The sequence below is a fragment of the Rhinopithecus bieti genome, unplaced genomic scaffold, assembly GCF_001698545.2.
Source record: "Rhinopithecus bieti isolate Rb0 unplaced genomic scaffold, ASM169854v2 scaffold_38123, whole genome shotgun sequence".
Lineage (NCBI taxonomy): Eukaryota > Metazoa > Chordata > Mammalia > Primates > Cercopithecidae > Rhinopithecus > Rhinopithecus bieti.
The window spans coordinates 873,207-888,242 of NW_016816276.1; the positions used below are offsets into that span (position 1 = coordinate 873,207).

At 39.7% G+C, this 15,036-nt stretch overlaps 1 long non-coding RNA gene across 2 annotated transcripts in view; it reads right to left on the reverse strand.

The window, feature by feature from the left end:
- Positions 1-3,475: 3,475 nt before the first annotated feature.
- LOC108516984 (uncharacterized) overlaps positions 3,476-15,036 on the reverse strand; it is a 51,944-nt gene continuing 40,383 nt past the window's right edge. For both annotated transcript variants that reach the window (XR_001881974.1, XR_001881973.1), the window contains one exon: positions 3,476-3,905. This is a non-coding gene — a long non-coding RNA (uncharacterized LOC108516984). The remainder of the gene's footprint in view (positions 3,906-15,036) is intronic.

Consider the following 15,036-nt stretch of genomic DNA (forward strand, 5'->3'; position numbering starts at 1 on the left):
TAAAAAAAAAAAAAAAAAAAAAAAGAAAACCAAAGATTCACATTTGTTGATATTACCATGTTTAAGAGCTATGGAAATCATGCATATGAAAATACCAGATGTTAATACTTAATGTGCTGGGCAGACTGAATACAAAGAGGAGTGTGATGTGGCCAGGTTTGTGGGGAGTAGAGACAGCCATCAACCATGATAGGAGTTCCCTTTCTCGAAGTTTGCCTCGGCACCCTGAGGGGACTCCCTACTTTTGCTTCTGCAGCTCTTCTGGACTTCCCTGACTTCAGGAGATTTGACATAGAAGCCCTGTGATTTTGGTGACTAATTAGGGAAGAGAAGATGAGCAGAAGGGAGGAGTCAAGGTAGGCTAACATAGTTTGTAGATTACAGGATAGCTGTGATCTCATTTATTGAGATTGGAAATCAAGTCAAATAAGCAGGTTTTGTGGGGGAATGGAAGAATGTATAGTTTGGGGATCTAAACTGAAGTGTTTGCATGGTATCCAAGTGGGTATATCTAGTAGAGAATTGGAAAATGATTTGGGAGTTAGATCTGGAGAGGGCAATGGCATGGGAGTGAATAAGAGCACATTGGAGAGTGGGAAATGAAGAGAACCAAAGACAGCCCTATTGCAGGCCACTTCAATGACTGAAAGATTGCATAATTGAATGCCACCAATGCATAGTCCACCTTGTGCACCCCCACAGCAATCTGTTCCTCTTACTAGCGCAGTAGACTTGGGCATGTGACAATTTATGCTTCTGTTTTCTCATGTGTAAAATGGAGATAACAGTAGTGCCTACATCAGGGTTGTGAGGATTAAAGAATTTGTAAAGTACTTACAACAGTTACTGGAACACAAGTGCTCAATAAGTTAATTGTTACTGTTATTAACTGCACTGCCTTTACCTGTTGATATAAATTTGATTTATGACACTTGGTAGAAATAAATTAGATTTCTAATAAGATCCAATTCCCATCCCACTTATAACCAGTGGAATCTTCATTAGTGATTTGAGCCTGTGTTGATCACCATCTCTTAACTTATTCTCTGCCATGCAATGTACCACTTAAACATTGACCTGTTGCTTTAACGTGTTTATGATATTCGTTGGACTTCCTCCCTCAACTGGAACGTAAGCTTTCCTAAAGGATTAGACATAGGCCTTATGCTTTTTTTTCTTTTTTTTTTTTGAGACAGAGTCTCACTGTGTTGCTCTGGCTGAAGTGTAGTGGTGCAATCTTGGCTCACTGCAACCTCCGCCTCCCAGGTTCAAGTAATTCTCCCTGCCTCAGCCTCCCGAGTAGCTGGAATTACAGGTGCCTGCCACCATGCCCGGCTCATTTTTATTTTGTATTTTCAGTATAGACAGGGTTTTGCCATGTTGGCCCAGCTGATCTTTACCTCCTGACCTCAGGTGATCCGCCTGCCTTGGCCTCCCAAAGTGTTGGGATTACAGGCGTGAGCCACTGAGCCCAGCCAGGTCTTACACGTCTATATACAAACATCATTCTATTTTTCAGACATCAGTTATTTCTATCTATGTAGTAGCTTAGGATAAACCATGATGTTTTAGAATTGTTTTGGTGCAGAGTAGGAGCTCAATAATATTTGAAAGCATAAATAGATGAAAAATCTAAGATCGCCTAATATTTGTTTCTGCCAAGCTATGTTCTGACAGTTCTAGCATAAATACCAGGGAAACAATCCTTACTAGGCAACTTTCAACAGCTCATAAAAATATAAATTATCTTGAAAACTCTTTAAACTCCAAAGACTGCCTTAGAAAACAAGTATTACATAGGACTTCTTGCTTGGAACCAGGGTGATAGCCTGTGCTTTAAGCATGCTGCCAGTGAAGTGGAAATTGCAAAGACACATAATTCACTTAGACTTTAGGTCTTGGTATCCTAATATGTAAAATGCAGGGGTTAGTTTAGGTGATCTGTAAGTTCACAGTTCTTTAGCAATAATTATGCTACTACTCACTGCTGATCAGGATACAAATATTTTACACATAATTTTAAATTACAGAGATGTTAAGAGGCAAGTTTTATAGGGCTTCAAAAATAATGGCAGCAAAATACATGACTATTCCTCTTCCCACTACTCTTGTCTCTACCTTGCCAAAACAACCTACTAAACTGACAACAAGTGAAATAATACGATGTATCTTGTCTGACCCATAATTAAGGGATCTTAATTACTACTCTATGGGTTCCATGGCTATATGCCACAGTAGTGCTTATCTTAGCAGTCAGTAAAATCTTAGCTTTCTAGCTGTGTGACCTTGAACATGCCATTTAACTTTGCTATTTTCTCATCTGCAAAATAAAGCTGATAATATGAACTAACTTACATAGCACTTTTATGCCATCCACTGTTCTGTGTGCTTTACATGATACTAACTTGCTTAATAGTATTATTGTAAAATTAAATGAGACACCCCTCTTCCAAGATACTTAGTACATTGTATCAGAGTAAGCATTCAACATATCTCCTATTTTTTCCTGAGTCTAAACTACAGAAACTCCAGTTTCTAACATTTAAGATGCTTTAAAAAATGTTTTGTGGGCCGGGCGCGGTGGCTCAAGCCTGTAATCCCAGCACTTTGGGAGGCCGAGATGGGCGGATCACGAGGTCAGGAGATCGAGACCATCCTGGCTAACACAGTGAAACCCCGTCTCTACTAAAAAATACAAAAAAACTAGCCGGGCGTGGTGGCGGGCGCCTGTAGTCCCAGCTACTCAGGAGGCTGAGGCAGGAGAATGGCGTAAACGCGGGAGGCGGAGCTTGCAGTGAGCTGAGATGCGGCCACTGCACTCCAGCCTGGGCGACAGAGCGAGACTCCGTCTCAAAAAAAAAAAAAAAAAAAAAAAAAAATGTTTTGTGAATGGAAAGGTGGTATTGTGTTGGAGGAATAATGAGCTTGGTGACTATTTAAAATGCTGATATTTGATCATTACCAGAATTAAAATGAGTTATCCTGAAGTCAGGATTTCTGTTCCCCAGGAATCACTAAGGGACTTATAAAACAGACTTCAGACCTCGAAACAGAACTCATGACACCTTGTTACTAACTGCAAAGTAAAGTTGGATGCTTTACTTATTTGAAATCTTAATAAGTTGAGGTTACCAGAGTAAGCGTATTTTTTTAAAGGCTGTTAGGATGGTAAGAGGAGAGGACCTATGATTTGTTAGAGAAAATGATATGACTTACTAGTTTTTTAATCCTTACACAAGGAAATACATAGTATAAGACATGAGAGTTTGAATTTTCATTTCAAATGAAAAAACTGTAGAAGAGGTGAATGTGTACCTCTGAACTATACTGATGTTAAAATTCTAATTTCTAAAATCTGATTTTAAGGTCACGGTCATTTCACTTCTGGGTAAGCAGAAAGATTACAATAATGTAATCAATGCCACAAATGCAATTATCTTTTCCTATTAACACTTAACATGTAAATAGCATTTAGTATGTGGGAGACATAACTCTATTCATTAAATGTTACTATATTAATATTTTACAGATTTTTTTACAGCCCCATTTTACAGATGAGGAAAAGGTGCACAGGTTAAGTAGTCTGTTGACATTACAGAAATGGGAGAGGTACAGTGACAAGAGTTAAGAGACAAGGAAATACTTCCAACCTCCTTTTCCTCCAATCTTATTACCACTACAGAATGATCTCATAGCTGTTGGTTGTAGAAATCTATAGTTCTGTATAGCCATTTATTGGTGCCTGTTGAGGATGGGGAGAAAAAGGGTCATGTTGGTATTACATTTGTACTTAAAAGAATGATAATAATTGAAAGGAACATTGCAACGGCGATAATTATGATCTTTTTGAAGTATTTCCACCAAATCCTCCTAGGAATCTTTTTTGTTTTTTGGAATTCTTTGGCCTGAAATAAAAATAAATACAAATGTCATGTTTTACTTCCATTTCTGGATTAATGTGCACACTCTACTACTTCTCAGAGCTATCTGAAAGAACAGATGTAGCTTGATTTTGACCAATCCTAAAACCTCTTAAGTATTCAACAGATTTTTATAAAATGATGCATCAAGGTTCCAGGCGGCTGCCTTGTTCAGCTGTAATTTTATTAGCTTTATTAGCTCTGTGACCTTGAACAAGTTATAATTCTTTTAGCCTCAATTTCCTCATCTTCCTGTATGATTTTACTTAAATGCTACCATCTCTTACAATCATTGTTACCGCCATTTCTATTCTGAAAACCCTATTCTCCTTCAATGCTTAGTTTTTCTCCACAGTACTTATCTCTTATCTAACATTATGTAAATTTTATTTATTGTTTGTCTAGAATATAAGCTCCATGGAGGCAAGGATTTTTGTGTTTCATTTACTGCTGTGGTCCCAGCATGGAACAGTGCCTGACAGACAGCAGATGTTCAATAAATATTTCCTGAATGAATGAATACATAAATCTATAAAATTGGGATAATAGTGAGAGGTGAAGCCAGCTGGACTTCCTGGGTCGAGTGGGGATTTGGAGAACTTTTCTGTCTAGCTAAAGGATTGTAAATGCACCAATCAGCACTCTGTGTCTAGCTAAGGGATTGTAAATGCACCAATCAGCACTCTGTGAAAACGCACCAATCAGCGTGCTTTGTGTCTAGTTAAAGGTTTGTAAATGCACCAATCAGCACTCTGTAAAATGGACCAATCAGCACTCTGTAAAATGGACCAATCAGCAGGATGTGGGCAGGGTCAAATAAGGTAATAAAAGCTGGTCACTCCAGCCAGCAACAGCAACCTGCTGGGGTCCCTTCTCATGCTGTAGAAACTTTGTTCTTTCGCTCTTCACTGCTTCTTGCTGCTGCGTACTCGTTGGGTCCGCACTACCTTTATGAGCTGTAATACTCACCTTGAGGGTCTGCGGCTTCATTCCCGAAGTCAGCAAGACCAAGAACCCACTGGGAGGAACAAACAACTCTGGACATGCCACCTTTAAGAGGCCACCTTTAAGAGCTGTAACACTCCCTGTGAAGGTCTGCGGCTTCACTCCTGAAGTCAGCGAGACCATGAACCCACTGGAAGGAAGAAACTCTAGACACATCTTAACATCTGAAGGAATAAACTCTGGACACACCATCTTTAAGAGCTGTAACACTCACTGCGAGGGTCTGCGGCTTCATTCTTGAAGTCAGCAAGACCAAGAACCCACTGGAAGGAATAAATTCTGGACACATTTTGGTGACCCAGATGGGACTATCACCAAGCGGTGAGTACCATCGGACCCCTTTTGCTTGCTATTCTGGCCTATTTTTCCTTAGAATTTGGAGACTAAATACCGGGCAACTGTCAGTCAGTTAAAAGCGACTAGTGCAGCCACTGGATTAAAGACATGGGTGTCAGGCTTTCTGGGAAAGGGCTCTCTAACAACCCTTGACTCTTCAGAGTTGGGAGTGTTGGTTTGCTTGGAACCAGCTTCCGTTTTCCTGTACTTCTGGGCTGAGCTGAGGGTGGACAGTGAGGAAAGCCATTCAGCTCCAGGGTCCCAACAACAAGTTGGTTGACCCTGCGGCCATGAGCAGAACTCTCAAAGTCCTGTTGCCAAGCAAGACTTGCCCATCTATCCTATCTATCCTGACCCTTGCCTCCTGGGTCCTAATGCCTGTCAGACAAACTTCCTCTTGCCTCTCTTCTCTGAGGCTAGTCTGCATCTAAAAACCACTCCCTGTTTCTGGTGCTTTTCTAGTTTCTCCTATAATGATGATTTCTAGTATAAACCTCAGGACTCTGTTCCCTTCTTTAGGAACCCGGGCTCACCATTCAGAAAGACATAATTTTTGCCCAGAGCCCCTTCTGGGGGGCAGGACTATCTGGAATTTTAGGATCCCTCCTCAGACTAGTAGGCCTAAAAAAATATCTTCCTGAGGCTACGATATGGGGAGCTTCAGAAATGATATCCTTCCTATTCAAGTGAGGACAAAAGGTGTCACACTTCCAACCCTGGAGATCCCTTGCCTCCCTCAGGGTATGGCCCTCTAGTTCATTTTTGGGGCATAACATCTTTATAGGACAGGGGTAAAGTCCCANCTAGTCTGCATCTAAAACCACTCCCTGTTTCTGGTGCTTTTCTAGTTTCTCCTATAATGATGATTTCTAGTATAAACCTCAGGACTCTGTTCCCTTCTTTAGGAACCCGGGCTCACCATTCAGAAAGACATAATTTTGCCCAGAGCCCCTTCTGGGGGGCAGGACTATCTGGAATTTTAGGATCCCTCCTCAGACTAGTAGGCCTAAAAAAATATCTTCCTGAGGCTACGATATGGGGAGCTTCAGAAATGATATCCTTCCTATTCAAGTGAGGACAAAAGGTGTCACACTTCCAACCCTGGAGATCCCTTGCCTCCCTCAGGGTATGGCCCTCTAGTTCATTTTTGGGGCATAACATCTTTATAGGACAGGGGTAAAGTCCCAATACTAACAGGAGAATGCTTAGGACTCTAACAGGCTTTCGAGAATGCATCGGTAAGGGCCACTAAATCCGATTTTTCTCGGTCCTCTTTGTGGTCTAGGAGGACAGGCAAGGGTGCAGGTTTTCGAGAATGTGTCGGTAAGGCCACTAAATCCAACTTTCCTTGGTCCTCCTTGTGGTCTTGGAGGAAAACTAGTGTTTCTGCCGCTGCATCGGTGAGCGCAACTATTCCAATCAGGAGGGTCCAGGAACTGTTGTAGGTTCTTGGGTGGGGGTGGAAACAAACCAAAACCATGGGCGGTTTTGTCTTTCAGATGGAAACACTCAGGCACCAACAGGCTCACCCTTGAAATGCATCCTAAGCCATTGGGACCAATTTGACCCACAAATCCTGAAAAAGAGGCGGCTCATTTTTTTCTGCACTACGGCTTGGGCCCAATATTTTCTCTTTCTGATGGGGAAAAATGGCTACCTGAGGGAAGTATAAATTACAATACTATCCTGCAGCTTGAACTTTTCTGTAAGAAGGAAGGCAAGTGGAGTAAAATACCTTATGTCCAAGCTTTCTTTTCATTGAAGGAGAATCCACAACTATGAAAAGCTTGCAATTTACATCCCACAGGAGGACCTCTCAGCTTACCCCCATATCCTAGCCTCCCTATAGCTCTCCTTCCTATTAATGGTAAGCCTCCTTTAATCTCCCCCACCCAGAAGGAAACAAGCAAATCTCCAAAGGACCACAAAACCCCCCAGGCTATCGGTTATATCCCCTTCAAGCTGTAGGGGGAGGGGAATTTGGCCCAACCTGGGTACACATCCCCTTCTCCCTCTCTCATTTAAAGCAGACCAAGGTAGACCTGGGGAAGCTTTCAGGTGATCCTGATAAGTACACAGATGTCCTACAGGGCCGAGGGCAACCTTTGACCTCACTTGGAGAGATGTCATACTATTAAACCCTGGCCTTTAATGAAAAAAAATGTGGCTTTAGCTGCAGCCCAAGAGTTTGGAGACACCTGGTATCTTAGTCAAGTAAATGATAGAATGACAGCTGAACAAAGGGACAAATTCCCTATCGGTCAGCAAGCCATCCCCAGTATGGATCCCCACTGGGACTACAGCTGTCAAAAATTAGCCACCATGCCTGGCTAAGTTTTGTATTTTTTCTGGAGATGGTTCACAATGTTGACCATGCTGGTCTCCAAACTCCTGGGCTAAAGTGGTCCAGCTGCCTCAGCCTCCCAAAGTACTGGGATTACAGGTGTGAGCCACTGTGCCCAGTCAATTGTGACAATTTTTTGATGAATAATGAAATACAGATCTTGTTAAGTATTTTGTGATACAAAAAAGTGTCATATTTTAACCCAATTAAACCTAAATAAGCTTACTTTCATTAACATGCAAAACATTATTAAAAGAATTCAAGGAGTGCTGAGCACAGTGGCTCACACCTGTAATCCCAACACTTTGGGAGGCCGAGGTGGGTGGATCATTTAAGGTCAGGAGTTTGAGACCAGCCTAGCTAACATGGCAAAACCCCGTCTCTACTAAAAATACAAAAACTAGCTGGACGTGATGGTGTGTGCCTGTAATCCCAGCTACTCAAGAGGTTGAGGCATGAGAATCACTGGAACCCAGGAGGCAGAGGTTGCAGTGAGTTGAGATTGTGCCACTGCACTCCAGCCTGGGTGACAGAGTAAGACACTGTCTCAAAAACAAACAAACAAAAAAACAAAAAGAAAGGCAGCCAGGCATGATGGCTCATGCCTGTAATTCCAGCACTTTGGGAGGCTGAGGTGGGCGGATCACTTGGGGTAAGGAGTTCGAGACCAGCCTGACCAACATAGTGAAACCCAGTCTCTACTAAAAACACAAAAATTAGCCGGGTGTGGTGGTACATGCCTGTAATCCCAGCTACTCGGGAGGCTGAGGCAGGAGAACCGCTTGAACCCAGGAGGCGGAGGTTGCAGTGAGCTGAGATTACACCATTGTACTCCAGCCTGGGCAACAGAGTGAGACTTCATCTCAAAAAAAAAAAAATAAATAAATAAAAATAATATATATATATGGCTGTTTCTGCTTACATAGCCATGGTACAACCACATTGCTTACTGTTTACATGGACTTCTGCTATCTACACCTGGATAAGAAGTAAAATTGTAACGTATTTCAATTAACATTCTTTATGTATCAGATAAGTTTCTTTACTCAATATGTATGGTGACTTTCCACAAGCAAAGTCAAATGTACAGGGTTACAGTGTATGCTATAGGTGGCCTTGGTCCTGGTACACCACATGGCCTCACAATTCTAATGTTAAGTTATGGGATCCCTAGGTTTCTATATCCAAGATACTGTTGGTTGTTTGCAAGGATCTGGCATATGGAAGCAAGGCGAATTGGTGTACTTTTCGGGACGTGTTAATTTACTGAGTGCTTTAGATGCAAGTACTATATGACACACATATGTATTTTTGCATCATAATATGCAATAGTCATAATAATCTTGTGAATATTCCTATTTTACAGTGTTGAGGAAAATAAGGCTCAAAAAGGTTTAAGTTAATTATCTAAGGTTATATAGCTAGTAAGTGGTGGAGTTGGATTTCAAATCCAGAATTGCATGACTCTACACTGCCTTGTGTAGAAATTTTTAACTAAGGTATGAATGGAGTTTATATTCTCTTAGATGATTTGCTTTCTTTTTTATTAATGAAATATGCATATACAGTTTGAAAAGGCAGAATTCTGTAAAGTTTATGAGTAAACACAGAAGTCTCTTGTCCTACTCCTTATAACCCCCGAATCTATTTCTCAGAGGTAACTACTTGTTTTTTTCGTCTGTTTTGTTTGTTGCTGTATCCCTATTATTTAGATAAATGGCCCTCAATTGGGGGTGATTTTCCCTCCAGGAGACATTTGGCAATGCCTGTAGATATTTTTGATTCTCAGAACTAGAGAGAGTGCTACTAGCATCTAGTGGATATAAGTCAAGGATGTGCTAAATATCCTACAATGCACAGGACAGGCCCCCCACAACAGCGAGTCCAAAATGTGCTAAAGTCAAGAAATCTTGACCTAGAACTGTGTTTGATATATAGTGGGCACTCAATAAATATTTGTTAAATGTACCTCATTTAGATATTTATTTTTTCCCCCTGGAGTTTGTTTTTCCTCTGCATTTCTAGAAAGTATATATATTTCTTGATGTTTCTGTTTTCATCTACGGAAAAGAGGATTTAACTCTTATCATACTCCCCTATTCCCCTTCCTCAACCATCATACTCCCATAGTCTCCTTCCTCAAACATACATCTTTTCCTTCTTTTCTCTCCTTTCTTTTTGTTTAATCAAAACTTTGTAAATATTAACTGAGTCATGGATTAAATTGACTTTAATGTATAACTCTTTGGTTTTTCTAGAGTTAATTATATTTTATATATATTATATAATTAGCTCTAGAAAATTATATATATACATATATATGTGTGTGTGTATATATATATTTATTTATATTTATATATATATTTTTTAACTTCTCCTTACAGAGCAGGGCTACCCCATAGACAGTGTGCCCAAAATAGCCATATACCTATTATTAATTTGGTCATTATGTTGCTTCTCTAGAGCTAATAATAGGTAATAATATACCTATAATTAATATGTTTTCATTTGTTTTTAATCCATCAACCATTATTTAATTCTCAAACTCTCCAAAGGAGCTGAAAAAATATCCTCCTATTGTTCATTCTTGTGCCGGATCTTTCTGCTTTATCTTGAAGAAGTCCTTAACAGAGCCTTTTGACCTGCTGCAGTCTGGTTTGGCTGGGCTCCGTACAGGTTTGCGATAGAGTTTTAATCTTGGGATCATTACTAATATCCTGGTAATGTCCTCCTCTCGTGTTGAGTTTTCTATTTTTTTCTCATGTCTTTCTTGATTTATTCAGTCTTATTGGTGGAAAATACCTGCTAAAAACTTTCTTAGAAAGGATAAATGGGAGGTATATTTCTGAGAACACAAATGCCTACAATTGTCTTTATTCTACCCTTACATTGAGTTGGTAATTTGGTTGGGTATATAAATCTAGTTTGGAAATCATTTTTCCCTCAGAATTTTGAAAGCATTCCTCCATTTTTCTTTAGCTTCCATTATTATTATTAAGAAATTCGATAGCATTCTAACTGCCAATTTTCTTTTCTCTCTCTCTCTGAAAGACTTCACAATCCTCTCTTCTTGTTTCATGTTCTATAATTTCAAGATTACAGGCTTTCCTGTGGCCCTGATTTCTGTTCACTGATTCTAGAAACTCATGTTATTTAGTTCTAGGAATTTTTCTTGTATTGCTCTGATTTCTTCATTTTCTTTTTCTAGAACTCCTGTTATTTATATGTTGGATCTCTTAGATTGATTTATTGCCTTTCTCTCTGAGTGTATATCTCAACTTTATATTACAATAATTCTATACTGAACTTTGATTTTTTTACTCGTTTTAGTTTCCAAAAGCTCTTTTTACTGTGAATAAGTTTTCATAGAGCTTTCTGTTCTTATTTTAGGAATATATTTTCTTCTATTACTTCTCTCAAGATATTAAAGACTTTTATTTGAAAATGAAGCTTTCTTTTTTTCCTGCTTTATATGTCTTGTCTGAGCTCCTTTCCCCCATTTAGTTTTTTATTATAAAGAATTTTCTCAAATATCTCATGATCTTTATTGTCGATTTACTAAAATTATGACTGGAAACAGTATGAATGAGTGAGGCTTGTGATTTGGTGGGCTTCATTGTAGAATAATTTGGTGTGGATCTGGCCATTTCATTGAGAGTATTTGTAAATTTTTTTCCTTGGACTAGTTGGCTTTTCTAGAGAGGAAATTTCTAATCTCTTGCTGGGGCGAAGCTGGGTAGGAGAGAGGTTGGGGAGTGATGACCATATTCAGGATGCAGACTTCCACTTCGGCCATCTGATGTTAATATGCTCATCACTGTGGCCTCAACTGGACCTAGTATCTGAGTTTAGAGCCTCTCTGCTCTGTTGTCTTTAGACAATAAAATTTCTTTTCTTTTCTTTTTTTTCTATTTCTTTTTCTTTTTGAGATGGAGTCTTACTCTGTCGCCAAGCCAAGGCTGGAGTGCAGTGGCGTGATCTCAGCTCACTGCAACCTCTGCCTCCCAGGTTCAAGCAATTGTCCTGTCTCAGCCTCTTGAGTAGCTGAGATTACAGGCATGCACCACCACACCCGGCTAATTTTTGTGTTTTTAGTAGAGATGGGGTTTCACCATGTTGGTCAGGTTGGTCTTGAACTCCTGACCTCGTGATCCGCCCGCCTTGGCCTCCCAAAGTGCTGGGATTACAGGTGTGAGCCACTGCCCCTAGCCAATAGAATAAAATTTCTTCTCCCTTGTCAGGGATAAGGCGAGGAGGCAGCATGGCTGTATACAATAGGGAAGGGGATCTATGGGTAACATGTTGCTTTTAAAGACTTTACACATAATTTTTTATTTCTGGACCCATACTGCATGACTACTTTTAGAAGTACCATTGCATCTCCAATTTCTTATCCAATTTCTTTCCAAGGTTCTATGGCTTGGATCAGTTTGCATTTTAATGCCTTTTCCTGCAATAAACTTACACTTTGCTCTACTGAGGCTAATAACAACACACATCCAGTTTCAGAGTGAAATAAAATATCTTAATTTTTTTGCCCATAGTTTTCTCAAATTTTGATGTTGCGTCTTTTCCTGTAAGAGACACTTGATACAGTCATGTGCTGCATAATGACGTTTTGGTCAATGATGGACATACACAATGGTGGTTCCATAAAATTATAATACCACATTTCTCCTGTACCTTTTCTATGTTTACATATGTTTAGATACACAAATATCATCTTGTTTCAATTGCCTAGAGTATTCAGTAACATGCTGTACAGGTTTGCAGCCTAGGAGTAACAGGCTACACTATATAGCCCAGGTGTGTAGTAGGCTATACCATCTAGGTTTGTGCAAGTACACTCTATGATGTCCACCCAATGATGAAATCACCTACTGATGTGTGTCTCAGAATGCATCCCAGTTGTTAAGTGATGCATGACTGTACATATAATGAAAAAAAGTAATAGATCTATTGATATTGTGGATTATGTATCTCTATAATCCTGCCACTATAACTACCCAGAAATACTAGATAATGACAAGAAGCAAACTTTTAAATGCAAAACTGAACTTGAAAGAAAGTAAGGGTAAGGCCAGGCACAGGAAACTAGGAAAGCAGTGAAAATTCACGCTGATGCTGCTGCTTCTCTGAATTTGGGAGACTGATGAAGATGTTGGCCTCTGTCATCCATGGCTTAGGATTTTGGGGCTCACAGGGACAAGAGGCTAAATGTGGGCTCACATGAGGAGTACAATGGAACTACACTGAGGTTCCATCCTTCCTGGCTAAATAGAAAAACAAACAAAAAAACAAGAAAATAGCAAGTGTTGGAGATAATGTGGAGAAACTGGAACCCTCTTACATTGCTAGTGGGAAGTAAAATGGTTCAGTCACTATGGAAAACAGTTTGGTAGTTCCTCAAAAAGTTAAACAGAGAATTACCATATGATCTAGCAATTTCACTCTGTTGTATATACAAAAGAGAATTTAAAACTGGTGTTTCCAGTTATGAACAAAGTTCTATTCAAAAACAAAAATGTGTACACAAGCATTCATAACAGCATTATTCACAATAGCCAAAAGGTAGAAACAACTCAAATGTCTATTAACTGATGAAGAGATAAGCAAATTGTGGTATATGGGATATTTGGATAATGGATTTTTTTTAGTCTTAAGAAGGAATGAAGTACTGATATGTGCTACAACATGGATGAAGTTCGAAAACATCATACTAAGTGAAAGAAGTCCAATACAAAAGATCACATATAAGTCAATTTATACGAAATATCCACAGTTGGTAAATCCATAGAAAGAGAAAGCAGATTAGTGGTTGTCAGGGGCTGCTTAATGAGTATGGGGTTTCCTTTTGGGGGTGATAAAAATGTAACTAGAAAGAGGAGATGGATGTACAACATTGTAAGTACACTAATTGCCACTGAATTGTATATTACAAAGTGTTAATTTAATGTTATGTGAATTTTACCTCGGTTAAAAAAAATACTCTGCCCTGCAGTAGAGAACAGACTGTGTATGTAGGCTTCCTACTCAAACCTAGTGGCCTCAAGGTAGTTGCAAATAAAGAAAGGTTAGGAATGAGAAAACAGAACTGACCATCCGCACAGGATGGACTAAATGAATTACAGTCATCTTTCAGTATCCATGGAAGGAGGAGGGCTTGGTTCCAGAACCCCTGAGAATATCAAAATCCAAGGATGCTCAAGTCTTTTCTATAAAATGGCATAGTATTTGCACAACCTATGTACATCCTCCTGCATACACTCAATCATTTCTAGATTACTTAGAATACCTAATACAATGTAAATCTTATGTAAATAGTTATGTTGTATTATTTGTATCTAGTTATTTATTTTTAAAATTCTACTTTAAGTTCTACGGTACATGTTCACAATGTGCAGGTTTGTTACGTATGTATACATGTGCCATATTGGTGTACTGCACCCATTAACTTGTCATTTACATTAGGTATATCCCATAATGCTATCCCTCCTCCTCCCCCCACCCCACGACAGGCCCCGGTGTGTGATATTCCCCTTCCTGTGTCCAAGTATTCTCATCGTTCAATTCCCACCTATGAGTGAGAACATGTGGTGTTTGGTTTTCTGTCCTTGCAATAGTTTGCTCAGAATGATGGTTTCCAGCTTCATCCATGTCCCTACAAAGGACATGAACTCATCCTTTTTTATGGCTGCATCGTATCCCATGGTGTATATGTGCCAGATATTCTTAATCCAGTCTATCATTGATGGATATTTGGGTTGCTTCCAAGTCTTTGTTATAATGCCATAATGCCACAATAAGCATATGTGTGCGCATGTCTTTTTAGCAGCATGATTTATAATCCTTTGGGTATATACCCAGTAATGGGATGGCTGGGTCAAATGGTATTTCTAGTTCTAGATCCTTGAGGAATCGCCACACTGTCTTCCACAATGGTTGAACTAGTTTACAGTCCCACCAACAGTATAAAAGTGTTCCTATTTCTCCACATCTTGTTTGTATCTTTTAATGTTGTATTTGTTTGTTTGTTTGTTTTTGAGACAGAGTCTCACTCTGTCGCCTAGGCTGGAGTGCAATGGTGCGATCTTGGCTCACTGCAACCTCTGCCTCCTGGGTTCAAGCAATTCTCCTGCCTCAGCCTCCCGAGTAGCTGGGACTACAGGCACCTGCCACCATGCACGGCTAATTTTTTTGTATGTTTAGTAGAGACGAGGTTTCACCGTGTTATCCAGGATGGTCTCGATCTCCTGAGCTCGTGATCAGCCCTCCTCAGCCTCCCAAAGTGCTGGGATTACAGGTGTGAGCCACCGCATCCGGCCTGTTATTTTAAATTTTTATTTATTTTTAATTTTAATTAATTATTATTATTATTATTATTAGTTTGAGATGGAGTCTCGCTCTGTCACCCAGGCTGGAGTGCAGTGG